This window comes from Ovis aries, chromosome 6, assembly GCF_016772045.2.
Source record: "Ovis aries strain OAR_USU_Benz2616 breed Rambouillet chromosome 6, ARS-UI_Ramb_v3.0, whole genome shotgun sequence".
Classification (NCBI taxonomy): domain Eukaryota; kingdom Metazoa; phylum Chordata; class Mammalia; order Artiodactyla; family Bovidae; genus Ovis; species Ovis aries.
The window spans coordinates 68072598-68099536 of NC_056059.1; the positions used below are offsets into that span (position 1 = coordinate 68072598).

A 26939-nucleotide genomic window follows, 5' to 3' on the forward strand; every position below is an offset into this window, starting at 1 on the left:
GAGGAGACTCCAAGGCCTCAGAAGTGCAACTAAGTGATGATGTGATCTAAAGCAAGAAGTGACAGGCTATGAGACCTTGGGACTCCAGTCCTGGTGAGCTAGTAATACTGGTTTCTAGTAGGTTTCAGCTACCTGCCAAGCTAACCCTTCTCCCAAGCTCATTTTTAGAAGGAATCTGTATTTTTCAAAAGGTCCCAGGATTAGAATCACTGGTATAAGATGCAGTGATCCTGGAAAATACGAAGGTGAAAACAGTGGATACTAAACAGGTCAAGGAAACATGATGAGAGTCACTAATAAGATACAAGAGACAGAAAGGGAACAAATGAGTTAAGTGAAGAATTCTAACAGTCAGGAGGACAGAAGGATAAGAATGTGAAGAAAAAGAATACAAAAATGATATCACAATCCAAAGACAATGACTAATTGACAGTGGGACCTTATTCTAACCCCACAATTCAAAGAAAGTAGTCTAAAAATATCTCTATCAGATAGGTTGGGAAAGAAAAGGTATCCTAAAAAAACAAATATCTATCAACTTGTTCATTATAGACATAAAGTTGTTGTGTGTATGAAAGCACCAAAAAAACCTTATAAAATTATTTAGTTAATTCACTCATTTCATAGATGAGGAAACCAAGGGCTACAAAGACTAATTAACTTGCACTTAAGAACACTATGCAATTAATTATTAGAATTAGAGCTAAAGGGTACCTCATTCTTCATTCGACCTCCTCATCTAACTACATGGTTTCTATTTGGAGACTTACCTCTTTACAGTGCTAATTGTCATCATATATATTTTATTTATAAATAAACATTTGGTAACTCTTGTTGACTGACACTCAAAATGAGTCTTCAATATTTTACATCAATGATTTTAATGGTTTCCCATGTCAGCAACTTGTTTTGCTCAATTTTACTCCTTTGCACCCCACCCCAAAACATGTGTTTTAAATAAATCTCAAAATGTTTTCAAAAAACATATAGGCTAACTAGCACCTATGCTTGCAAAAAAAAGGTTAAAAATACAAAAAGGGACACACAGTGCCATGCTATAAAAAGAAGAGCTGGCATTACATACTTCTCTTATCAATCCATAAATGTGCACATAATTTACAGTTGTTAGGAAGAGGATGTTCTTGACCCAGTGGACTCAAAATACCCAAGTAGGTAGGGAAAGATAGCAATAGGAAGAACTACCTCAGCCTTATAATAAGAGAATATAGAGTACGGATGTAAAGTTGGAATCCATGGGTCTAGCAAAATGAAAACAGAACCAATAACAAATCATAAAATACTAACACAATTCACTTACCATGCAAGTTCTAGTTTGGGAGTGAAATTCCCCTTTTATTTTCACAGCTTTTTTACTTCTAACATTTTTATCATTCCATAAAATAATTTTCTTCCCAAATAAAACTAGTTTTAGTAAACCCAGTTTTACAAGCTCACTTATTGTAATAAACACTAAAAATGGTAATCATCTATAGCAGTAAATATAAATTTAGATCATTATTTTAAAGACACTTGTAGTAAAAATCTCTAATTATGAAATAAATATAAACTATGATCTTATGACATCAGTAAGTACCACTTGTACCTCATTCAAAATGAAAATGAAATTATAAAATATCAATAGATAATACAGAGCATATAAAAGTGCACACACAAAAAGGTGTTTACATATTTTTGTATTCTTCATAAATGTTGCATATTATACTATACCCAGATTATAATATGGAAAAATATTCTGAAGTCTCCAAAAATTAGGAATTATTGTTATTCTTAGATATGATTTTGAAAATTACCACAAATACACAAAAGAATAGGTGCTTACCCATGTGTAAAAAGAGAATATGGCACAAAAAAGGGGAAGGTAATTCAAATGAAAGCTGTTTTATAAATCCCTATTATTCCTTTTTAAAAGCACAATACATACATACCACTTACCACTTAGAAAGGGTTGCTGAGGCACAGAGTTTGTAGAAAAAACACCAAACATGGAAAGGATCCATCTAGAAGCTTTTTCAATCTGGAGCTTGTACTTTATGGGCACACAAGTGGGCACACTGGTGCAAAACAGTAGTGATTCACCATGTACAATGCAGAATGTGGAATGTTAAAGGCTGAACGACAAAGAAAAAAAAGAGAGAAAAGAAACACGGTAAGTTATTAGTTACTAATAACAGCCATGTTTAAAGCAATAGTTGTAACACTTGGCAGGTTTCATATAACATATATCATTATTGAACTTAGTTTTTAAAACTTGAGAATTTAGCCAAGAACTTACTTACTAAAAAATCTCAACTCTATAGGGAAAGAATCTGTCTGGAGAGAAAAAACAAGAAAGGAGTATTTGTCATTTATAGGTTCTAAGTTAAATCTTTCATCACTGGTAACATTTTTTTCAAGTACATCGTTAATTTCCTCACCATCTATGCAAAATTACCTGTTTCTTGATACAAGGGTCATCATCGTAACAGTCCTTCCATAGTACTTGAGTATACATACATTTTGGGGCAATGACCCTACAGACCTTTTCAAAAGGTACCCTAAGGCACTCCAAGAAATAAGCATTCTCTATTGCTAGTGGAAGTATCAACATCTACAATATCAAGAATGCACTTATTCTTTGACCCAACAATCCTCTTTCTGGTACATTTTCCTACAGATACAATTACACACTCACAAAATATAGTGTACAGCAAGATTATTGTGGGATAATCTATAAAAGTGAAACACTGAAAACAACCTATGAGGATTAAAATCATCTATGATGCATCCGCTATAAGGAATATGATGTATTAAAATGATTAAGGAAGCACTCTGTGTATTTCCATGGAAACATCATCAGAGTATGTACATATATGTTGTTATAGTCTGTGTTCTTAACAAGGGGAAGGAAAAAGAGAAGAAAAAATATCTATATTTATTGGTTAAATTTTACTAAAAAGTACTATAAAGATCCATAAGAAATTGCCTAAAAAAAGAGGCAGGGGGCGGGAGAGTCAAGGGGATTGGTTACCAATAAAGGACAGTAAGGAAACAGGGATAGAAGCTAAGATTTCAAAGTGTCACTCTGACTTTCAAAACATGTAAATGTTAAACAAAATAAAATTTAAAATAAGTTCCTCAAATAAGCTTAATTTTTACTCCTTCATCCCTTTTTTATTAAAACACAAGCTGTTATATGATCAGTATAACAAGGCTACTCTCCTGGAATGTGTGTGTATGCTAAGTGCGTGCTAAGTCGCTTCAGTAGTGTCTGATTCTTTGCAACCCCATGGACTGTAGCTTGCCAGTCTCCTCTGTCCATGGAATTCTCCATGTAAGAATACTAGAGTGGGTTGCCATTTCCTTCTCCAGGGAATCTTACCAACCCAGGGATTGAACCTGCATCTATCTCCTGTGGCTTGTGCACTATAGGCAGCTTCTTTACCACTGAGCCATCAGGGAAGCCCTGGAATGGTGAATGGCAAATTATTTCCTTTTCTTTCAGAGAAACTCTTCTCTTTCCTACTGGGAGTAATTCCACATATATTCAGTGCCTACTATCTACCAGCAATACATGTATCAGTGAACAAACCCGAAAGATGCCTGCTCCAATGACCTTAGGATTCACTGTCACCCATTTACTGGCTGCTAGTGAAGGTACACTAAGAAAGGAATAAGTATACACTTGCTCGAAGTGAAGCGAAGCAAAGTGAAGTCGCTCAGTCGTGTCCGACTCTTTGTGACCCCATGGACTACAGCCTACAAGGTTCCACCATCCATGGGATTTTCCAGGCAAGAGTACTGGAGTGGGGTGCCATTTCCTTCTCCAGGAGATCTTCCTGACCCAGGGACTGAACTCAGGTCTCTCACATGGTAGGCATTGTAGGCAGACGCTTTTACCGTCTGAGCCACCAGGATATGTAAATTTGACAACCATTCTGAAAAGTAAATTTTTCAATACGTAACAAGAATCTTTAATACGTTCATAGTTGTTGACCCAGTAACTGCGTTCCCACGAATGCAAAATGCAGAGAAAATTTTATATACAAATTTTTTTTACACTATTTATAAAGAAAAATTTTTTACATTATTTTAAAAGAAATTTTACATTATTTATAAAGAAAAATTCTAAGGAATATAAACGCCTGAAATAGAGAAATAGTTGGCTAAATTATAGTTTACTCAGCAGATGGAACATTATGCTACAGTTAACCTAGAAGTAATTTCTAGTTAAACATGTTAGATTAACTGCAAATATTTATCCCTACTCCATGTCTGGCTCCTCTGAAATAATTGTAAAATTTTAAAAAGTAATAAGAAATAAGAACACAGAAGCCAGAGAGAACAGAATAGACATTCTTTGATCGGATAAAATTAAAATTTCAAAAAACAGGGGGGCAGAATGATGTTAACAATTATAAAAAAAGAGCAGGACTCAAAATTATATATAATTTTATCCATTTTTTAAAAATTACATTGAAACAGAGATAAATAACTTACTCAATATTATTTCTAAATAGTGATTTAAAATAAATGATGTTTTTATCTTTTATGCTTTTCTGTATTTTCCAAAATATCTTCAAAGGGCATTTATAGTTAGAAAAATATAATCATTTTAAAACATATATATAACAACTAAGAAGGCCATAATCAAAACAAAGATTATAAGTGTTGGCAAGTGTATGGCTAGAACCCTCCTCACACACTGCTGGTAGGAATATAAAATAGTACAGCCACTTTGGAAAACAGTCTGGCAGTTCCTCAAAAATAAAAATAAAATATGTGTTAACCATTCCACTCCCAGGTATACAGCAAGAGAAATTAAAACATAAATCCATGCAAAAATATGTGTACAAATGTTCACAATAGCATTATCTGTGATAACCCTATACTACAGAAACTGTCATAATAGCATTATTTGTATTACAGTCAAAAGGCAGAAACAATACAAATGTCATCAACTGATAAATGGATAAATAAAATGTGGTGTATCCATCCAGTGGAGTGTGCCATAAAAAATACTGGTACATGCTACAACATAGATGAATCTGAAACAATTAGGTTAAGTGAAAGAAGCAAGTCACGAAAGGTTAAACATTACATTATTCCACTTATATGAACAGACAAATCTATCAATATATAGAGAAAAGACAGATTTGTGGTTGACTCTGGACAGTGAGGAGATGGGGAGGTAATGGATACAGGATTTCTTTTAGGGGATGATGAATATATTCTAAAATCAATTGTGGTTGTGGCTGCACAATTCTGTCAATACACAAAAACCTCAAATTGTACACTATACACTGGTGACTTGCATGGTATGTGAATTATATCTCAATAAAGCTATTGTATTAAAAAAATATACACAGTCTATCACTTCTTCACCACTCAACAATATTTCACATATTATTCCTTATCAACTTGCAACACTATATAACAGGAAAAGCATTAGATTCAAGATAAAACCAGATTCTCATCAGTCCTAAAACCACTGATAAACCATAACTCCCAAGTTTCCATTTCCTTTTGTGGGGAATGAGGAGTCCTCTTTGGTACAGCACCTCATTTTTCTCCCAGCGACTGAAGTGCATGCCTACCAAGAGTAAGTTATCTTGTATTTGTCCAAAATTCACCTTTGCTAATTGTATTTACTATAGTTATATATCTTAGTTAAATATATCAAAAATATGAGTGCAAAAAGAAAATGCTTTGTCTCTGAAACTTCAGCCGAAGAATTGAAAAAGGCAAGTCACTTTTAAAATATCCTAAAGAGAAGGCCTCAGCTCTACATCAAAAGACTGATGATATCTGAGCATTTATACACTTAACATTTAAGGCATATATCTTCCCTTTGATTCTTCATCCCTATGTAACACGATCCCAACTACTAGTTGATTACACAATCAATATTGTATAAAAGAGACTCTATTGCATGTAATTTATTTGTATAAAAGACTAACAGAAGTACACTATTATTACTAGTATTCTATCTCACACTCTAAAGACTGATGTTTGACCCTCCTGAGTTGTGTCTTAGAAAGGCTGAAACTTTTCTATCCTTCAAGTCTCAGGACCACCACAGTCCTGTACTCTCTACAGATAACTTCACCTCTCAAACTGAAAGAAGATGCCCAATGTAAACTTAACAAATTCAGTTCAAGGCTGCTAAAATCCCTCTTCCTGGGCTCTTGGGCCCTCTGAACCCTCCCTTTTTGAAGCCAAACCTATATCTGACCTGTATATTCAGATGACCATTAAAGGGAAAAAAAAAAAAAATCTTACATTCATGCACCACAGACTTCTCTTTATTTCCTCTTACTACAATTTGGGCCTCTACTTCTTCAAGTCTCAACTCATCAAGTCAGCCATTTACCCTCTGACCCCAACCACTGCAATTCTAAAATACCCTTCTGTCAAAAGGACTCCACAAGGCTTCTCACCTCCCCCCTCTCACTCTTCTGATGCACCTCAGATACTGCTCCCAAGTATGTCTTTCAAATTGTATGACTCTGATCACAAAGCTCCCTGACTCGGTAATTCAGTGGTACTCCCAATGCTTACAGAATAAAGTCCAGAAATCCCTTAGCCTCACAGTCGAGGTCCTAATGGAAGAGAACAAACTGCTAGCTCATCTCCCTAATGTTCTCTAGAACTCTGCTCTGTGCAAACAAACGCCATTCCTTCCTACGCCCAGATCTTCCTTCCATCTAGAATGCCCTCCCTTTGCTTCTATGCATTAAATTCCTTTAAAGTCATTTTTAAAGTAGAAAATCACTTTTAAAATCACAGGCTTGGGTTTCTCAACCATAAGAGCTTCAAGGACTTTTTATAAGGATTATAAATGTTAGAAGTATTATAAGTGTTACTACGCGTAAATTTAGAAAAATAGCCAACATATAGCACAAAATGTTGTTACCGTTATCCATTCAACATAATAAGGGCTCAATACATATTTTTTAATTGACATGTAAAACAAAGAAGTCTTATCCCACCATATTATAAACTTTGCTCTCAAAGCAACAGTTTAAGATCTGATACCTCTGGAAGTTAAGATGATGAAAATTTCTGATAATCAAAACTTTCCAGTTTCTAGGAATCTCACACAGATTTATCATGTACGAACAGCAACCCACTATTTCATGATTTAGTCAAGAACAACTTGATTTATAATCACTTCACCATATATATAAGTCATGTTGCTGTACACCTTAATCACTGTTGCACGTCAATTATACCTAAATAAAATGGAAAGAAAAAAATTTAACTAATAAAATTTAACATTTAACCAAAAATGGGCGGTGAGGACAAGCATCATCAACATAAAGTAGTTTCATCATTTCCTTTTTTAAAAAGTAAGGTACATATAATATATAATTTACCATCTTAACCACTTTAAGCATACAGCTCTGTGGTACCAAGTACATTCACACTGTTGTACAAAGACCACCACCATCCATCTCCAGAAATCTTTTTATCTTTCAAAACTGAAACTCTGTATTTACTAGACAGTAACTCCTCTTCCGCTCCCTCCTCCCAGGCCCTGGCAACAAGCATTCTACTCTGTTTCTAATACTACTACTCTGTTTTGACTACTCTGCTGCTGCTGCTGCTGCTGCTAAGTCGCTTCAGTCGTGTCCGACTCTGTGCAACCCCATAGATGGAAGCCCACCAGGCTCCTCTGTCCCTGGGATTCTCCAGGCAAGAACACTGGAGTGGGTTGCCATTTCCTTCTCCAATGCAGGAAAGTGACTACTCTAGGTATCTTATTTAAGTGGAATCATACAGTATTTGTCCTCTTGTCACTGGCTTATTTCACTAAACATGAGGCCTCTTTGAGGTTCATTTGTGTTATCATTTACTTTTTCAACAAGAACTTCAAAACCACATAAAGGACATGGTTTTAAACAAATATTCTAGTTTAAACTCATAGTTTTACCATACTCCATATGATACGGCACTAGACTGCAGATTTGGCTGACTCAAATTATAGAAAGAAAGGGAAAGTAGAATAACATGTACTCAACAATCTGGTATGATACCAGGTATCAAACTAGGTGCATGTTACACACAATGAAATCCACGCAACTCTGAACAGAAAGGTTATTATTATTCTCAGTTGGTAGGTAAATGATCAGAAGGTGATTCAGAGGACCTCCCATGTCACTGCCCTATTTCCATTTTGTTTTATCATTGCATTTATCACTATCTGACATACAAACATACGTACATACATTTATTTCCTCACACACAATGAAATCCACGCAACTCTAAACAGAAAGGTTATTATTATTCTCAGTTGGTAGGTAAATGACAAAAAGGTGATTCAGAGGACCTCCCATGTCACTGCCCTATTTCCATTTTGTTTTATCATTGCATTTATCACTATCTGACATACAAACATACATTTATTTCCTTATGTACAACTTATACATAGGTAAAAAATAAGAATCACATTTATGCAACAAAGTTATATCTATAACACAAAACTGCTTAGAATCTGAACATTTTATAATCTCTAGGTTTTCTGAGATGCTTGTCCATAGGTACATTTCTTAGATACTCAGAAGTTGGGAGACTTTATTATTGCCAAAGATACAGGGTTTTTGTTTTTGTTTTTGTTTTTTGAATAGGTATGGTAGGTGGGGGTTATTGGAGGACAGAAGTAGGGAATAAAATTCCAAGTAAAAAATCCAAGGGTCCAAGAAGGCTGGTCTCCAGTAAGCCCAGATCTGCTATTATAACATCCTCATCTTCTACAAATTTTGTTTTTTTTTTTTAAATCAAACTTCACCGGAGGACTTCTTTTTACAAAGAATTTATAATAGGAGAGACACTAGGTTGTAATGGATGGTCTAGTTACCCTTGAATATATCATCACTATAATATTAACCATATTTACATTACATTATAGATTTCCTTTTTCTGTTTCAGAGTGAAAAATATTCCTACCACCCTGTACTGCTACATTTTCTCCCTTAAAATTGGTTAAAATTTTTCATTACATTTCAAGAAATTAAGAACTAGACGCCTAACTTCTAAATATCATAAACTGCATTTTTTCATAATCTAAATGAAAATATCTTCACAATAAGAAGAATTTTAAATGTTCTTTAGAGAAATAAAAAAAAATGTTAAGGGCTCCCACTAAATAAATTCCCACTTGCAACAAAAGTCTACATTTCCCATTAGTTTATTGTTTTCAAAATATAAATTTCTTTTCATCACAGTTTGAAAAATGCTACTTACAAAAGAAGTACTGTATTCACAAAATAATTTTATCTTCACTGATGTAACAAGAAGTCAGTGGTTTCCTTTTTGTGGTAAACAATGGGCCTTGGCAAACATGTTCTCTGGTAAATGTCTTTCACATATTTTTAAATACACAATTGGTTCCACTTCCTAATAATCACCATTTACCAGAAATGCAAAAGATAGAAATCTATCAAGATACACAATAAGACTAAGCAAGCCGAAAAAGAGGAAAGCAAAAGAAAATTACAAAGGTTCCCTGAAGAGGGAGAGTCGAGAAAACTTCTAATCCAACCCCAACCAGCTGTGGATTGCTTTTTTAAATGGAGAATATCAACGTAAGGTGACAAAAATCTCACATCTTTTCTCTCCATTCCTTAGGGATCATGCCCATCAGTATCAAACATACCATAAGGATCACTCACCTTAAAGAGAATAAAAGGGGGTAGCCCTCCTGGACCACAAAACTTTCTCTGTCAGTATGGCCCTGTTAATCTGCTCCCATTTATAATTAACATCTTCCAGACAACACTCTCTAGTCAGTATTTCAGCGTCTCACAATTCCATTCCCTCCCCTCTTCTATGCACAGGACTGTTGCCAGTGTCACTGATGACCTCTACCCCTCATGAAATCCAAAGGTCAACAACCAGGACTCATCATGGCTGACTCGCCAGCAGCATTTCTCTCCCTCATTGTTGAAAACCTTCTTCACTTGGATGGCAAGATGCCACACTTCCTGGTTCTCTCTTTTTCCTCAGGAGTTGCTCCTCCTCTGCCCGTTTCCCAACTCAAAATGTTAGAGAGCCCAGGGCCACTACTATCCCCTTTTCTCCACTGACATTTACCTCTAGATCTTATCCAGGCTAAAGGCCTTAAATTCAAACCTGGAACTTGTCAGCATATAGATGGTATCTCTAGCCCAGATCTCTCTCTATTGAGCACTAACCTTGCAAATTCAAAGACCTGTCTGTTCATCTTATGGGATATCAAAGACAACTCTTAACACAGTATCCTAAACCTTTGCCTACTCCCTGCTCTGCACGTCAGTAAACAACGCCATCATTCTTCTAGCTGCTCAGCCCAGAAATCTGGCAGTCACTTTTATTCTTTTCTTTACCTCATACCCTCACATCTAATCCATCAACAAGTTGTGTCAATCCTACTTTCAAAATGCTGGATGTTTTAAATCTGACCACTTCTTTCTTTCCCACCCACTGCAACCACCTAGTCACAGCCATCATCATTTCTGGCCCAAACAATTGAAGGAGCCTCTTAACTGGTACCCATGAATCTGCTCACCCCTTAATTCTCCACATAGTCACTAGAGTGATTTTTTTTTTTTTTTTTTTTGCCACATCACACCATAGAGCTTGCAGGATCTCAGTTCCCCAACCAGGGATTGAGCCTAAACCAAGCAGTGAAAGCATCTAATCCTAACCACTAGACCACCAAGGAGCTCCCAAAGTAATCTTTTTAGACTATAAATTTATTCACTCCACTTGTGCTCAAAAATTCTCCACTTGTTTTCCATCAAATGTAGAAAATATTTGTGGTCTCCCTAAAGTTTCCTTTCCTCTATGCTAGCTACACCAGCTCTGCTGCTATTCCTCAAGTTCAAGAAGCTTACTCCCACATCAGGGCCTGTGTACTTGCTAATCCCTCCGCTGGGAAAGTGCCTTCCTTTGAGTATGCCTTGTTCTTGCCCGTCTTCAGAAGACTGCAAATGCCACCTCCTGCAAAGAGGCCATCCCCATCACCCTATCTGAAATAACCCACACCTGTGCATGTGTGCTTAGTTGCTCGATTGTGTCTGACTCTTTGAGACTCTTTGCATTGTAGCCCGTCAGGCTCCTCTGTCCATGGGATTTCCCAGGTAAGAATACTGGAGCAGGTTGTCATTTCCTCCTCCAAGGGATCTTCCCAACCCAGGAACTGAACCTGAGTCTCCTGTGTCTGCTGTACTGCAGGTGGGTTCTTTACCTGCTGAACCACTGGGGAAGCCCAACCAACACTCATCACACTCTAAACAGACTTAATTTCTCATTATAGAGCCTATCATCTAATATCTGTTTAATGTTTGCCTACCCGACTAAAAAGGAAGTTTCAGGAGGGCAGAGGCTATCATTTGTAATCCCCAGTATCATCATCTCCTAGCTCACAGGTATACAATAAAAATTTATTAAATAAATGATGGCAAATATATGATATGCACTAACAAAAACAAAACAAGAACCAATATATAGACTTTCAAACATTTTATTGAACAAAGTGAATACTAACCGCTTTATAAGGTTCTCTTTTACAACCTTTAGAGGAGACAAGGGAAGCATAGAATGAGAGAAGAAATGAACTTTCTTGTGTTCAGCACATAAATTCAATATATTTGCATAACCTACCTTATATACATTTTCAGATGGAACCTAATGTCTCCAGAAAATAACAAGTTTTAAACTATTTCTTTTCTTCTTGTTAAATACCTGAATCAACCTACATCCAAACAGTCAGTTTAAAAGGAGGAACAATACTTAGAGGATAACCTAGGAATACATATTTGACTAGACCCCTGTTCCACTAATCTCTAAGATAATTTAGTCAACATAAAAAGGAAAACTTCAGCAAGAGACTGGAAATTAAAAAGGAGAATTGCCCCCACCCCTGAAATTCTGAGCTTCCACAAAGATATTTTAAAGTAAGAAAAATGGGAAAGGAGAAGCAATGTGTCATTGATGGGCTGTATCCTCAGAGCTAGCTTCCAAGTCTGCTCCACTGAGGTACACACCAGAGGCCAATGCTCAGTCCGTCCCGCCATCAAATTCACGGGGCTAGATACTAACTGCAACCTTCAACAGACTCTGACTATCCTTTAAGAGAAGAAGACAGAATAGAATCTCATGCCAGGCTGTGAGCCTGTACTATTTATCAACACAGAATAGGGTGTACACAGAACAATCACCAGTCTGAAGAAGAGAATTGGCAGATACAGAACTGATCAAAATGTTCTGACAAAGATAATGATCTTGGCAGAATTCTAAACCAAGAGGCAAGAAGTGAAGCCATTTGATTTTCTAAGATATTCACTGTTTTGGGGGCATGGAGTGGCAGTCAAGCAGACATTCCACAAAGGTATATCTACAATCAGGGTTAGGGACTTGAGGAGACTCCTCTCAAAAAAAAAAACAAAAAACATTCCATAAGAATAACAAAGATACAAGGGATATTAACAATACCCACTTCCCCTTTTCTTCTAGGCTTTCCTTCTCCCTCTTGAAGTCAGGCATAGTCATGTGATTTATTTTGGCCAATGAAATGTGAGTAGAATTGATAAATAAACTTCCAATGGAAGTATTTAACTGTTGACACTAGGTTCCAAACCTCTCTTTCCCATTGTCTCTGTAATTACAGAGGCAGCTACTGTGGTGTTGGAGAAGACTCTTGAGAATCCCTTGGACTGCAAGGAGATCCAACCAGTCCATTCTAAAGGAGATCAGTCCTGGGTGTTCTTCGGAAGGAATGATGCTAGAGCTGAAACTCCAGTACTTTGGCCACCTCATGCGAAGAGTTGACTCATTGGAGAAGACTCTGATGCTGGGAGGGATTGGGGGCAGGAGGAGAAGGGGACGACAGAGGATGAGATGGCTGGATGGCATCACCAACTTGATGGACATGAGTGTGAGTAAACTCCGGGAGTTGGTGATGGACAGGGAGGCCTGGTGTGCTGCAGTCCATTGGGTCACAAAGAGTCGGACACAACTGAGCGACTGAACTGAACTGAACTGATATGAAAGTACAATGCTAAATCTGTAGAGAGAAGATACTTGCCCAAAATGCATGGACTTGAATGAGAAATTCTTGCATTTTTGGCACAAATAATTTGAGGATTGTTTTCACTGCAGCATAGGCTAACTTAACTTGATTATTTTAAAATTCTAATAAAATTAATTAAAATTCAGCGAATCCAGAAAATCAGACAAGGGAAAATATTTCAGAGACAGAAAAACATACACACATGACAGCATAATGAGAGAGAGTTTATAACCATCCACAGAAATAGAGGATTTTCGTAAAATATCTCTCCAAAATAATGTCACCTTAACTTAAAAAATTTTAACAGTAGGCTATCTCTGAAAGGATGCATAAGAAACTGATAATACTGGTTGTATCCAGGAAAGGAAACTAAAGTAATAGAAAAAATAAGGAGAGACTTCCAGTTTTCATTCTGGCATGAAAGATACCACTCTCTCTTTTTAAAAAAGTAAAAAGATTAACAAACTGAAAAAGCAACAACTCTTCTTAGATTCATAACCACTAGTCCCAAACTTGGATGTAGGCAGATGCAGAGAATCACAACTTTTGAGAACAAAACCCATGAGCAGACGCTTCCACGGGAGCCAACGCCAGGGTAAGAAAGCCTGAACTGTAACTGACATATTGAGAGGCTCAGCTTGGACAACTATGAGCGTTAAAAACTCCAAGGGGACCAGTACTAGGGGGAACCCCATGCTTGTGTGAGTTTATCTCCAAGAGCCCCGCCTGATTCTGTGTTTGTGTGCTCAGTCCTGTCCGACTCTTTGTGACCCCATGGGCTGTAACCCTCCAGACTCCTCTGTCCATGGGATCTCCCCCAGGCAAGAATACTGAATAGGTTGCCATTTCCTCCTCCAGGGGATCTTCCCAACCCAGGGATCAAACCCCAGTCTCTTGTGCCTCCTGCCTTGGCAGGCGGATTCTTTACCACTGAGTCACCTGGAAAGCCCCCTGGTTCTAATAGTGAATATCAAAGAAAAATCTCCTCAGGTTTCTGGCAGGGGGAAGGGGAAAATATTTTGAAATACTCCAAAGTATTCTGTTCTCCTTGACAGAGTTTGCCCTCAGGAGAAACTAAGAAACTATTACTGCTACTGCTAAGTCACTTCAGTCGTGTCCGACTCTGTGCGACCCCATAGACAGCAGCCCATCAGGCTCCCCCATTCCTGGGATTCTCCAGGCAAGAACACTGGAGTGGGTTGCCATTTCCTTCTCCAATGCATGAAAGTAAAAAGTGAAAGTGAAGTTGCTCAGTCATGTCTGACTCTTAGCGACCCCATGGACTGCAGCCTACCAGGCTCCTCCACCCATGGGATTTTCCAGGCAAGAGTACTGGAGTGGGGTGCCATTGCCTTTTTCTAGAACCTAACTGACCTAGGAGAAGGGAAGTACCCAACTCCAGCTCCCTCTGGCCATCCTGCACCACCACCTAAGGTGGGAGAAAAAACTGAGACGCACTTGTGAAGTTCACAGTCTGGAGGAATAGGTTGACTAAAAGGCTGCAATCTAATCATGGGGTCTTGACACACCTCCCCTCCTTCCACATCTCAACACCACATTACTGAAGAAGGCCTATTTAAGTCAGTCTCTTTTACTTTAAGTAAAAGCTCTTAAGTACTTTTGAGAACAAAACTCATGAACAGATGCTTCCATGGGAGCTAATGCCAGGGTAAGAAAACCTGAACTGTAATTGACAAATTGAGAGGCTCTGCATGGACAACTATAAGCGTTAAAAACTCCAAGGGGACCATTACTAGAGGGGAACCCCATACTTGTGTGAGTTTACCTCCAAGAGCTCCACCTGATTCTGTGTTTGTGTGCTCAGTACTGTAAGCCCATGCCCAACTACCAAGAAAATATTACAAGGCATACTAAAAGGAAAATAAAATGAAAAGACAAAGTAAGCATCATAACCAAATTCATATACAGCAGGATGTTGGAGTTTCCAGACTGGGAATTCAAAACAACTAATTAATATGCTAATAGCTCTAGTGGATAAAGTAGAAAGCAGGCAAGAAAAGGTGCACAATATAAGTAGAGAGATGGAAATTCTAAGAATCAAAAAGAAACATTAGTGATCAAAAACATTGTAACTGAAATTGTGATGGAAATAAAGAGAACCACTGATGCACTAAGGAAAAACTTATGTGAGCTTGAGGATATATCACAGAAACCTGCAAAGAAATAGAATACTGAAAGCAAAGCAAAAAAAAACACTGAATAAAACAAAATAGAATATTCAAGAACTGTGCGACAACTACAAAGGATCTAACATACATGTAATAAGAACAGGAAAAGAAAGAGAAAAAGAAAAAGAAGAAATATTTGAAACAATAATGACTGAGAATTTCCCCAAATTAATATCAGATACCAAAACCACAGGTCCAGGAAGGTCAGAAAACACCAAGCAGAAAAATACAAAAGGAAAAAAAACCCCAAACCTACCACACCCAGGATATATCATGTCCAAAATCAAAGATAAATTTTAAAAATCCTGAAAGAAGCCAGAGGAAAAAGTAATCATTACCTTCAGAGGAACAAAGAATTAAAACCACCTCCTTTTGAGAAATCATGCAAGCAAGAAGAGAGTGGAATGATATATTTCAAATGTTGACAGAAAAACAAATAGACCTAGAATTCTGTACCCTCAAAGTCACCCTGCAAAAGAGAAAGAGAATAAAGACTTTCTCAAACAAAAGTTGAGAAAATCTGTTGCCTTCTAAAAAATATTAAAAGAAGTTCCTTAGAGGGAAGGAAAATGATATAGGTCATAAACTCAGAGCTACACTAAAAAAGGAAGAATATCAAAGAAAGAATAAGAATGTAAAATATAAACTTTTACTATTTTTAGTCATAACTCATCTAATAGACAACAATTTGCTGAAAATAATAATAGCAACAATGGATTTAATTATGTATGCCTAGAAGTGACATGAAGGACAGCACTGATATAGGGAAGAAAGGGAAGAATTAGAATTATTTTACTATAAGTTATTCTCTACTCCTGAAGCAGTATAGTGTTATTTGAAAGTAGATTTGGATTAGTTATAAATATATACTGGAAACTATAGAGAAATGACTAAAAACAGTTTTAAAAGAAGTATAATTGATATGCTAAGTGACATAACAAAGGTGAGAAAAGAGAATTAGATGAAACACTCAAAACCATAAAAGGCAGAAAAAGACTGAAAGGAAAAGAAAAGAAAAAAGAATAAGGGCAATAAATAGAAAACAAATATGAAAGAAATTAATCCAATTGTATCAACAATCACTCTGAATATCAGTGGTCTAAATGACTTGATTAAAAGACATTATTAAAGTGGACTGAAAACCAAGACCCAACTATATTATCTACCAGAAACCCACTTTAAATGTAAAGACACAGATTAAAAGTAAACGGATGGAGCAAGATATACCCTGCTAAAACTAGTAAAAGACAGACTGTATGTTAGTTGTTCAGTTGTGTCCAATTCTTTGTGACCTTCACTCTTTTGTACCTAACTCTTTAGGATTGTAGCTCACCAGGCTCCTCTGTCCATGGAATTCTCTAGGCAAGAATACTGGAGTGGGTAGCCATTCTCTTCTCCAGGGTATCTTCCCAACCGATGGATCAAACCTAGAGATAGATTCTTTACTGTCTGAGCCACCAGGGAAGCCCTAATAAAAGACAGATTAGCTACTCTAATTCCATACAGAGCAGACTTAAAAGCAAAGAAAGTTATGTGGAATATAGAAGGGACTGTGCATGCATGCATACAGTCAGGACTCTGCGACCCCCTGACTGTAGTCTGCCAGGCTCCTCTGTCCACGGGATTATTCCAGCAAGAATACTGGAGTGGGTTGCTATTTCCTCTTCCAGGGGGATCTTCTCAATCCAGGGATTAAACCCACAGCTCCTGCAGCTCCTGCATTGGCAGGCAGACTCTTTACCACTGAGCCACCTGAGAAGCCCATATATGGGATTACAGAATGATCAAGGGGTCAGTTCTCCACAAAGACATACCAATCTTCAATGTGTATCTACCTGAAGCAAAAACTGATAGAACTGCAAGGAGAAATAGATGAACCCACTATTATAGCTGGAGACTTCAATACCCCTCTGTCAGAAATAAAAAGGCACAGCAGTCAGAAAATCAATAAGGACATAGAACTCGACAACACTGTCAATCAACTGGTTATAACCAACCTCTGCAGACTATTTCAACAACTGCAGGATGCATGTTCTTCTCAGGCTCGCAGATAATATTCACCAACAGATTTAAAAAGAAATCACACAACATCTACTCTCAGAATGCAGTGAAATTAAGCTAGAAATCAATGACAAAGATAATAAGAAAAATCTCAAATCACATGGAGATAAAACAACACACTGCTAAATAACACAAATCAAAGAAGAAATCTCAAAAAAAAATTTTTAATATTTTGACTAAATGAAAATGAAAATACAAATACCAAAATTTGTGGAAAAGAGCAAAAAAATCCATAGAAAGGAATTTATACTAATAACATTGAATGCATATATTAGAAAAAGAAATCCTAAAATCAATAAATGAAGTTTCCATTTCTAAAAAGTAGAAAGAGCAACTAAGTGCCAAGAGAAGAAAAATAATAATAAATTAGGGCAGAAATCAATGAAATTAAAAACAAAATTAGCAGAAAAAAATTAATAAAACTACAAGCTGATTCTTTGAAAAAAATTAGTAAAATTGACAAATCTCTAGCCAGGCTAACTAAGGAAAAAAAAAAAAAACAGGTAAAAATTGCTAATAACAGAAATGAAAATGGACATCACTACAGATCCTATGAACATGTGAAAGAATGAATAAATACTATGAACAACTCTATGTCCACAAATCTGATAACCTAAATGAAATGGAACAATTCTTTGAAAGACACAATCTGCAAAAATTCTCACAAGAAGAAATAGACAATTTGACTAGGCCTATTTTTATTAAAGAAACTGAATCAATAACATTCCAACACAGAAAGTACCAGGCCCCTTACGAAAATTAACTTAAAACGTATAACAGACCTAAATATAAAATGCAAAACTATAAAATACTTCATAGATAACATTAGTAGAAAACCTTAATGACCTTGGGTATGGCAATAATGTTTTAGATATGACACCAGAAGCACAATCAATGAAAGAAATGGTAAGGATATTGATAAGCTGGACATTATTAACATTAAAAACTTCTGCTCTGCAAAAGACACTATCAAGAGAATAAGAAAATAACTACTGACTGAGAGAAAATATTTGCCAAATACACACCTAATAAAGGGCTGCTGGGGAAAAAAACAAAAACAAAGAACTCTTAAAATTCAATACAAAAATGACACTTGAAAATGGGCCAAGAACCTTAACAGACATCTCAGCAAAAAAGATATTTAGATAGCAAATAAGCATAGAAAAAGATATGTCACAGAATATTTCATCAGAATGAAAATTTAAACAATGAGATACCACTGCATGTCTATTAAAATGGCTACTTTCAAAATAATGAGAATACCAAATGCTATAGAGGCTGTGGAACAACAGGAATTCTGATATACTGCTGGTAAAATGTAAAATGGTATAGTCACTTTGGAAAAGTTTGACAGTTTCTTACAAAACTAAACATACTCTTGCAACTCAGCAACTGTGCTCTTTGGTATTCACCCAAGTTGAAACCATGTCCATGCAAAACCTGCATATGGGTGTTTACAACAGCTTTATTCATAATTGCCAATCAAGATTCCCTCCAGTAGGTGAGTGGATAAACTCTGCTACATCCAAACAATGGAATATTATTCAGCACTAAAAAGAAATGAGCTATCAAGTCACAGGAGGACATGGAGGAATCTTAAATGCATAATGTTAAATAAAGGAAACCAATCTGCAAAAGCTACATACTGACATTCTGGAAAAGGCAAAAGTATGGTGACAGTAGAAAGATCAGTGGTTGCCTGGGAGGGAGTCGGGGGATGAACAGGCAGAGCACAGAGGAGGATTTTAGGGCAGGAAAAATATTCTGTATGATACTATAATGGTGGATATATATTAGTACACATCTATCTATACAACACCAGAAGTTAGCTATAATGTAAACGATGGACTCTGGGTGATATTGATGGTCAATGGAGGTTCATCAAATGTAAGAAATACACCACCCTGATGGGGGATGTGTTAACAGCAGAGGCTATGCATGAATAGAAGAAGGATTATATGGGAAATCTCCGTACTTTCCTCTTAATTTGCTTGTGAACCTAAAACTGCTCTCTGAAAAGAAAATCTTTATAAAAAATAAACTCTATTAAAATGGTTTTTAGTTTAAAAAATAAACCTTGCCTTTTGTGATCTGATTCTAATTTCAATTATTTCTACAAATCTTAAGGGTTTTCAGCTTTAGTTGCCATTAAAACAAAATTTGTTTAGAAATGTTTAAATAACACATGCATTGCTATATTAAAGGCAATGCCCCACAATTCTGACTTACAAGAAACCAGTCTCCCTATTAAAATTAGCTTTTTGAAAAGAAAATTCTATGTTTTATCAAATATTTGGATCTTACAAAATAATTTTACACAAAAAGAAAAACAAGACATTTTCAGAAACTGGTTTTACATGATCTGTGATATAAATCAATTTACAATGCAATAAGTTGTATAAAAATTATAAAGTATGTGCTTATAGGCATTTTTCAAGTGAGATGTTCATAGTTTTCATTAGATTCTCAAAGGGAACTATCACTTAGATAAGAGGGATGGTATGGGGAGGGAGGTGGAAGGGGGTTCAGGATGGGGAACATGTGTACACCCATGGCAGATTCATGTCGATGTATGGCAAAACCAATACAATATTGTAAATTAGCCTCCAATTAAAATAAATAAATTTATATTTTAAAAAATAAATAAAAATCTGAAAAAAAGAAGATTAAAAATGGCAAGCTTTTAGGTAAACAGTTAAATCAAGATATTCACCTACTATTTAACTATTTAACTGAGGCTTCTACACGGTTAACCGTGAAACCCTCTCTGACCTCCATCCTGTATCAGTTCCCCTTTCCAAGGATATAAAAAGAAAATAATTTGTCACCCAAGTATTGAGGGAAGCACTAGGGAGCACCATAAGAGCTCATTATTAGATGAAAGAGCACAAAAGGAAGTCAATTAAATTACTCCAATAATCATCATTTTTAAAAAAGATATATTCACATGTGGTAGATGGAATCCTGGAAAATAACTGGGCTACATGTGTCAAGACATTAAAATGTCCGTATCTAACTCAATAAAGGGGAATTTACCAAAAAAAAATAATAATAATAACATAAAATCAAGTAAAAAAAAAAAAATTGCAGAAAGATGCTTAACTGCATATAGCTAAGAACACAGGCCCCAGAGTGAGCTTGCTAGGATTCACTTATGAGCTATGCAACATGAAGCAAGTCTCTCAACCTCTGTTTCCACTCTTATTTTTAAAAGGATAATAAAACTACCTATTTCAAGAGGGTTTCATGAAGATTGAATGAATATATGTTAGATGCTCAGTGTACAATAAGCCCTTTGTGATCGTGTGTTACTTAAACCTGCTAAGCATCAACTATGTGTCAGGCACCATCAGAGGCAGCTGAGACACATCAATGAACAAAAGAAAAGAATCCTGCCCTTCTTACGGCTTACATGCTAACAAGAGGAGACAATAAACAATAGAAATAAGCAAATTATGAGGCATAAAAAGATGAGAAGCTATGGGAGAAAAAAAAAGGGGAAAGTAAAGAATTATAGAACAACAAGTGCCAGAGGTAGCAGGGGTTACAATTTTTAAATAGTCAGAATATATCTCATTAAAAAAAAATTGAAGACTCAACCAGGTAGCTATCAGGAGTAAGCATGTTCAATCATAGGAAGATCGGTCACAAAGGCCCTAAGATGAGAACATGCCTGGAACATCAGACCAAGAACAAGGATGATTAGAGCAGATAGCTAAGGAAGAGAGTCATGGGAAAACAAATCAGAGAGGTCGTGAGGAACCAACTCAGGCAGGAGATCCGAGATAACGGGGGACCATCTCAGGCAGGGCCTGTGGGCAACTTGCTCTGGGCAGCCACTGCAGGGTTTGCAGAAGAGGAACATGACTGTCATACATTTGAAAGGATCACTCTGGCTGAGAACAGACGACAGGGGAGAAGCACTGACGCAGGAGAACTCTCAGTATGGGACTATCTGTGACCGAAGTGTTCGCAAAACCCTTCTCTTTGAGCATGAGAAATTGCTCTTGAATTCAGTTCATATTCTAGCTCTGTTCCCCCGGAAACCATACAGGCAGAATGCCAGCTGTGTTACTAGGCAACATCACTTACGGTAGAAATGACCATCGGTAAATTGTTTGGGATTGAGACAAACAAGAAACAATAAATACCTGGTGAGTGGCTGTAATGCTGGCTTTTCTTAGTTCAGTGGCTCCTATAATTAGGCACGCACCTTGTAGGGATCCTGGAAGCTATCCTCATGGGTTGTTATATAAGATAATGGCTCTTGTGGAACATGGGCTCCTAAGTAAAGTTAGTTACATACCATGTGAGTCTCATTACTCATACCTAAGCTCCCCTTGGAAGAGAGGAGAGGCGCAAAGAACAGAGCTGGCTGTTCTCTCTGTGGACTGCTACAGGGACCCCTACCAGAGACTATATGATTCTTCTCTGCTGGGAAGCTGTGCTTCCTGTCCCATATCCTCTTAAGCAAACCTGAAGTCCAATGTGGCCTGTGGCAACCCATACATCTATCTAGCTGAACCCTAAGAAAATGCCACTACTCTGTTGTGATAACCCAGGCAAGAAATGGCAGTGACTTGGACCAGGATGGCAGTGGTGTCAATAGGAAAAAGTAGTGAGATTGCAAATACAATCCAAAGGGGAAGTTTACAGCATCAACTAATGAACAGGATACAGGCTGTGCATATTCTATGTGCACACAATAAAGGTATGGGTAAGGGCAAGATTTTTTGGCCTGAGCAACTGGAAAGATAAAGTGAAAAACTGGGGGAGAGAACTGGAAATCAGGAGTTCAATTTCAGACAAGTTAATTTTGAGTTGGGGTCATCATCCACCATCATGCTTTCTTCCCAATGACAAAATGGCCACATGTATCATGAGCTCACATGACCACATCCAAAAGAAGGGGCGTGCCGTCATAAACCGAAGGAAGCCAGACTCCCGAAGCACTTCTTTTATTTGTCACCGTGCTTAAACCAATCACTGGCCAGGAGAATGATACTAACAGTACTGCCTGAGCAACATTTACCAGCTGCCTCCTTTGGGTTGGGGAGGAATCCATGAAGCCTGTGAACAACAAATACCTGAACAAAACTGGTCTTAAGAAAGAGAACAACTAGCAAGTGCAGTGTTTGTCAAAGGTATTGTCAGGGGCTTTAAATGGACCATCCACACTGATGTTAACATCACTCAGAATAAAAGAAGATCAGAAATTAAATACAGGTATACAATGAATGAATAGAAGAAATGACCTCTCGGTTTCATGAAAAGGACATCTAGACAAATTCTGTGAAACTTCATAACCAAAAAAAATTATTCTAAATGATCTGAGGAAAAAAACGAAACTAAGAATTTGACCTAAAATCAAATTCTCAGTTGTAGAAGACAGAGCAATGTCTTGAAAACTCCCAGAAGTAAGTAATTTTGACCTAGACTTTTACACCCAAAACATCAGGCATGTAAGAAGGCAGAATAAAAACATTTTCAGACATGTAAGAACATTACTTGAGGGTGTTCTTCAGCAAACAAGAATGGAAACCAATAAAGTGGATGTGAGAACACAAGAAACAGTGGAAATGATCCAAGAGTGAAATGAAAAAGAAACCCCAGAATGGCAGCTATGCAGCAGGACTAGACAATAATTCATCCTATTAAAACAGAAAATTAGTGAGCTCCATGAAGGGAAGAAACGGATGGATTCTCCTCAAAAGACAGAATAACTAAAAAGCTGGCTTAATGATAGGAATGCATGTGTTTCTTTTCTCAACAGAAAAAAAGAAAGATATGCAACCAAAATTCCAACAGAATGCTGTCTATCTACAGCTTTTCCTCCCTTACTCCTTGCTAAAGGAAACTAACTTTTCCCTTTTTTTTTTTTTTCTTCCTTAAGATATCAGGTGAGAAACACAGAATTAGAGAAGGCAGGCAGGCCCTCCCCCAGATCTATGGGATAAATCACTACAGGTCTCAACTAGCCCTGGAAATCGCATTCTCCTTTGTCAGCAATTGGGTTGAGCAACTGAGGTGAAAGAGCAACTCAGTTTAAGCCAATGAGACTTACAGGAAAGTCATCTGGGGAGCTTCCTTCAAGGAAAGCTTGAAAGACTTTCCTCCAAGGTAAAAAGAGATCTGATGGGTGGGAGGGAAGATTTTGCTTTAAAAAGCATTATTAGGCAACTGGTAAATTTGAACATGTTCCGTATATTAGATAATAGTACTGGTTTGTGGTAGATATAGAAATTTACCACTCACATCCACAACTCACTACCAGGCATGGGGAGTGTGGTTAAGCTGTAGGCTTCATCAGAGTTTGCTTCAGCCTTTAAGAGAGGGTCTCACTATTCTCTGGAGGACTCCTAACCCATAAGTGGGAAAGGCAAGTACAAGTATAGTTGTACAAGTTTTAAGTACAAGCCAAGCACCTTCTGCCTAGCATAAAACTCTGCTGATGGACAGTCTTAACTCCAAATCAGCTTCTTGTACTGGCAGACAGGGTGTCATCACAATCTGACAGCGCCACCTGCCCCAATCCTGCTTCCTTCTACTTTGGTACAATCCCAATTCTGGCTCAGCATCTGCTTCCCAGAGATCTCAACCTGTGACAACTACATTTCCTTAATTTAATCACTGTTCCATGATCACATCTTTTCTTATGTGATGTGTAATGAAGTATTTAAGAGTAAAGAATCACAACCTCTGCAACTTTCTCTCAAAAGATTCACCAAAATAGATGGATCTAGATATACAGAGACAAAGATAAAGAGGGGGAAAAGCAGGTATAGCAAAATGTTTATAACTGATAGACTTGGGTGAAAGACAATTTGTATTACTATTTTCACAATTTGATGTTCCAAAATTTTCAAAAATATATTTTAAAGGGGGGAAGATTCAAAAGAAGCAGCACCCATCCTATTCCCTTCCTCCTGCTTTTTAGTAAGTGAAAAAAAAAAAAAAAAAAAGAGGCCTGGGAGCTACAGCAGCCACTGGGAATAAGAGAAAGGTCAGAACCATCAGGTATGTCACCTGTGGGCAGATATTCTGTAAAACGCTGCCAAAAACAACCAAGATGACACACCAGGAAAAATAAAAAAGCTATTTAAGGAAGTAATGGTTCAAGTGTGAAAACATACACTTATGATTTTAAACAACTGATAGATTACAGGAGGAGAGAATCCATTCGTCTTTTTTTTACTAGGAATATCATCCTTTTATTGGCATGGGATCATGATACACATGCAGAGAAAGAAATGTAACCATAAACTCACTCCATTCTGCAATCAATATTTGCATGATGATTAAAAGATATATCACCAAAAAAAAAAAAAATCACCAACATAAACACGAAGGACCAAAGATTTCATTAAGGTTACAGAATGGAATGTAAAATGTTTACAACCTTTCAGGATAAAAGACAGAGATGATGGAAGCTGGGAGATGGAATGGGAAAGGGCAAAAGGAAAAGTGGTGGAAACGCAGGATTTCAATTTTGATTCCCGTTCCCATAAGACTAGAAACCGCTAAACATATTCCACTTGATTCACTTTTTTAAGTTTTTAAGTGAGATAATGAATTTTATAGAATGTGAATTTATTCATCATTTTTCATTAGGACATTTATCTTTTTATTGTTAAGTTGTAAATGTTCTTATATATCCTAGATACAAATACTTTCTCCCATTTTGTGGGTTGTCTTTTCACTTTCTTGATGGTCTCCTTTGAGCCACGGATGTTTTTAATTTTGATGACGTAAAATTTACCTATTTCATCTTTTGTTGCTTGTGGTTGTGTCATATCTAAGAAGGCTTTGCCTAACCCAAGGTCACTAAGATTTATCCCTATTTTATTCTAAGAGTGTTTTAAGTGTAGCCGTTACATTTAGATCTACGATCCATTTTTAGTTCATTTCTGTCTATAGTGTGAGGAAGGGATTCAAATCCATTTTGCATGGGTATCTCCAATGCCTCAATACAGCTGAACAAGCTCTTCTTTTCCTATCATATTGTCTTGGTACTTCAGTCAAATTAAAAAAAAATGAAAAAATCAACTGATCATAGGGCTTATTTCTGGACACTCAATACTATCCATATGTACTGACACTTTTTAAAATTAAGCTAAAATCCACATAAAATAAAATTAACCATTTTAAGGGGCTTTCCTGGTGGCTCAGATGGTAAAGAATCTGCCTGCAATGCTGGAGACCTGGGTTCAATCTCTGGGTTGGGAAGATTCCCTGGAGAATTCCCCGGTGTTCTAGTGGTAATAGCTCTGGGTTGTCATGGTAGAGAATAGGGTTTGATCCCTGGGTGGGAAATTAATGACCAAGAAAAAAAAAAGGAAGTCAGTTTCAGAGATTTGATTATTGGGTTTCCTTTGTGGCTCAGACGGTAAAGAATCTGCTTGCAATGCAGGACACCTGAGTTCAGTCCCTGAGTTGGGATGATTCCCTGGAGAAGGAAATGGCAACCTATTCCATTATTCCTTCCTGGGAATTCCCATGGACAGAGGAATCTGGCGGGCTCAGTCTATGGGGTCGCAAAGAGTCAGACACGACTAAGCAACTAACACTTTCACAATCACTTTAAAGTGTGCAAGTCAATGGCATTTACTATATTCACCGTGTTTTTCAATCAACACCTCCTCTTATCTAGGTCCAAAACATTTTCCAAGCAGTCATTCCCCATTCCCCATGCCCCTGGCAACCACTAAATGATTTATATCTAAGGATTTACCTGCCCCAGATATTTCATATTAACTGACTTAAATGCAATGTCATCATCTGTGTCTAGGTCATTCTCCAATCATAATGTTTGAGTTCCTGCACTTTAAAACATTTATCAGTACTTCATTTCTATGGCTGAATAATATTCCAGTGTGTGTATACGCCACATTTTAGCTATCAGTTCATCAGTTGATTACATTCAGGTTTTTTCTACCTTTTAGATAAACTGCTTTGTAAGTACTGCTGTGAACATTTATGTACAAGTGTTTATTTGAATACCTGTCATCAATTCTTTTGGGTATATTCACAGAAATGGAACATCTGGGTCATATCACAATTTTTGGTTTAACTGTTTGAGGTCAAACTGTTTTCCACAATAGCTTTACCATCCTCAACTCCTATCAACAATGTACAAGTGTCTCAATTTCTTCACGTCCTCGTCAAAACTTGTTATTTTCTGTTTTCTGACTCATTTTCAAATGTCACATCCAGAACTCAACACAATACTCCAGGTATAGTCTCGACAATACAGAATAAAGTAAGACTAACACCTTTCCTCTTTGAACCACCTCGCCCAGTAGTCCAGATGGTGCTCCTATGAAGTCGCTCTTATAGTTACATTACATTTTATATCCATACTGAGTTTATTACAGTAGTTAAAATACCTAAGTTGTTTGTACTCAGCCACATCCTCCCTCACCCCTATAATTATGCAGCTATTTTCTGAACTCATATACAGGACTTCACATCAATACCCATTAAGCTTTCTTTTTAACCTTGACCTACCACTTCAGTCAGAAATATTTTCCCAAAAGATTACCCTAAAAAGTTCATTTCAACCAAAAATTTGATAAACATGGTAGAAACATTTTCATTCACATCATTACAAAAATATGGACAGTGACTTTCAACATGTC

At 36.9% G+C, this 26939-nt stretch overlaps 1 protein-coding gene across 16 annotated transcripts in view; it reads right to left on the reverse strand.

Annotated features, from left to right (window-relative positions):
- FRYL (FRY like transcription coactivator) overlaps positions 1-26939 on the reverse strand; it is a 259369-nt gene that overhangs the window by 215345 nt on the left and 17085 nt on the right. For all 16 annotated transcript variants that reach the window (XM_060417094.1, XM_015096494.3, XM_060417093.1 and 13 more), the window contains exon 2: positions 1954-2129. The gene's annotated coding sequence lies outside the window, so the exon portion shown is untranslated. The remainder of the gene's footprint in view (positions 1-1953; positions 2130-26939) is intronic.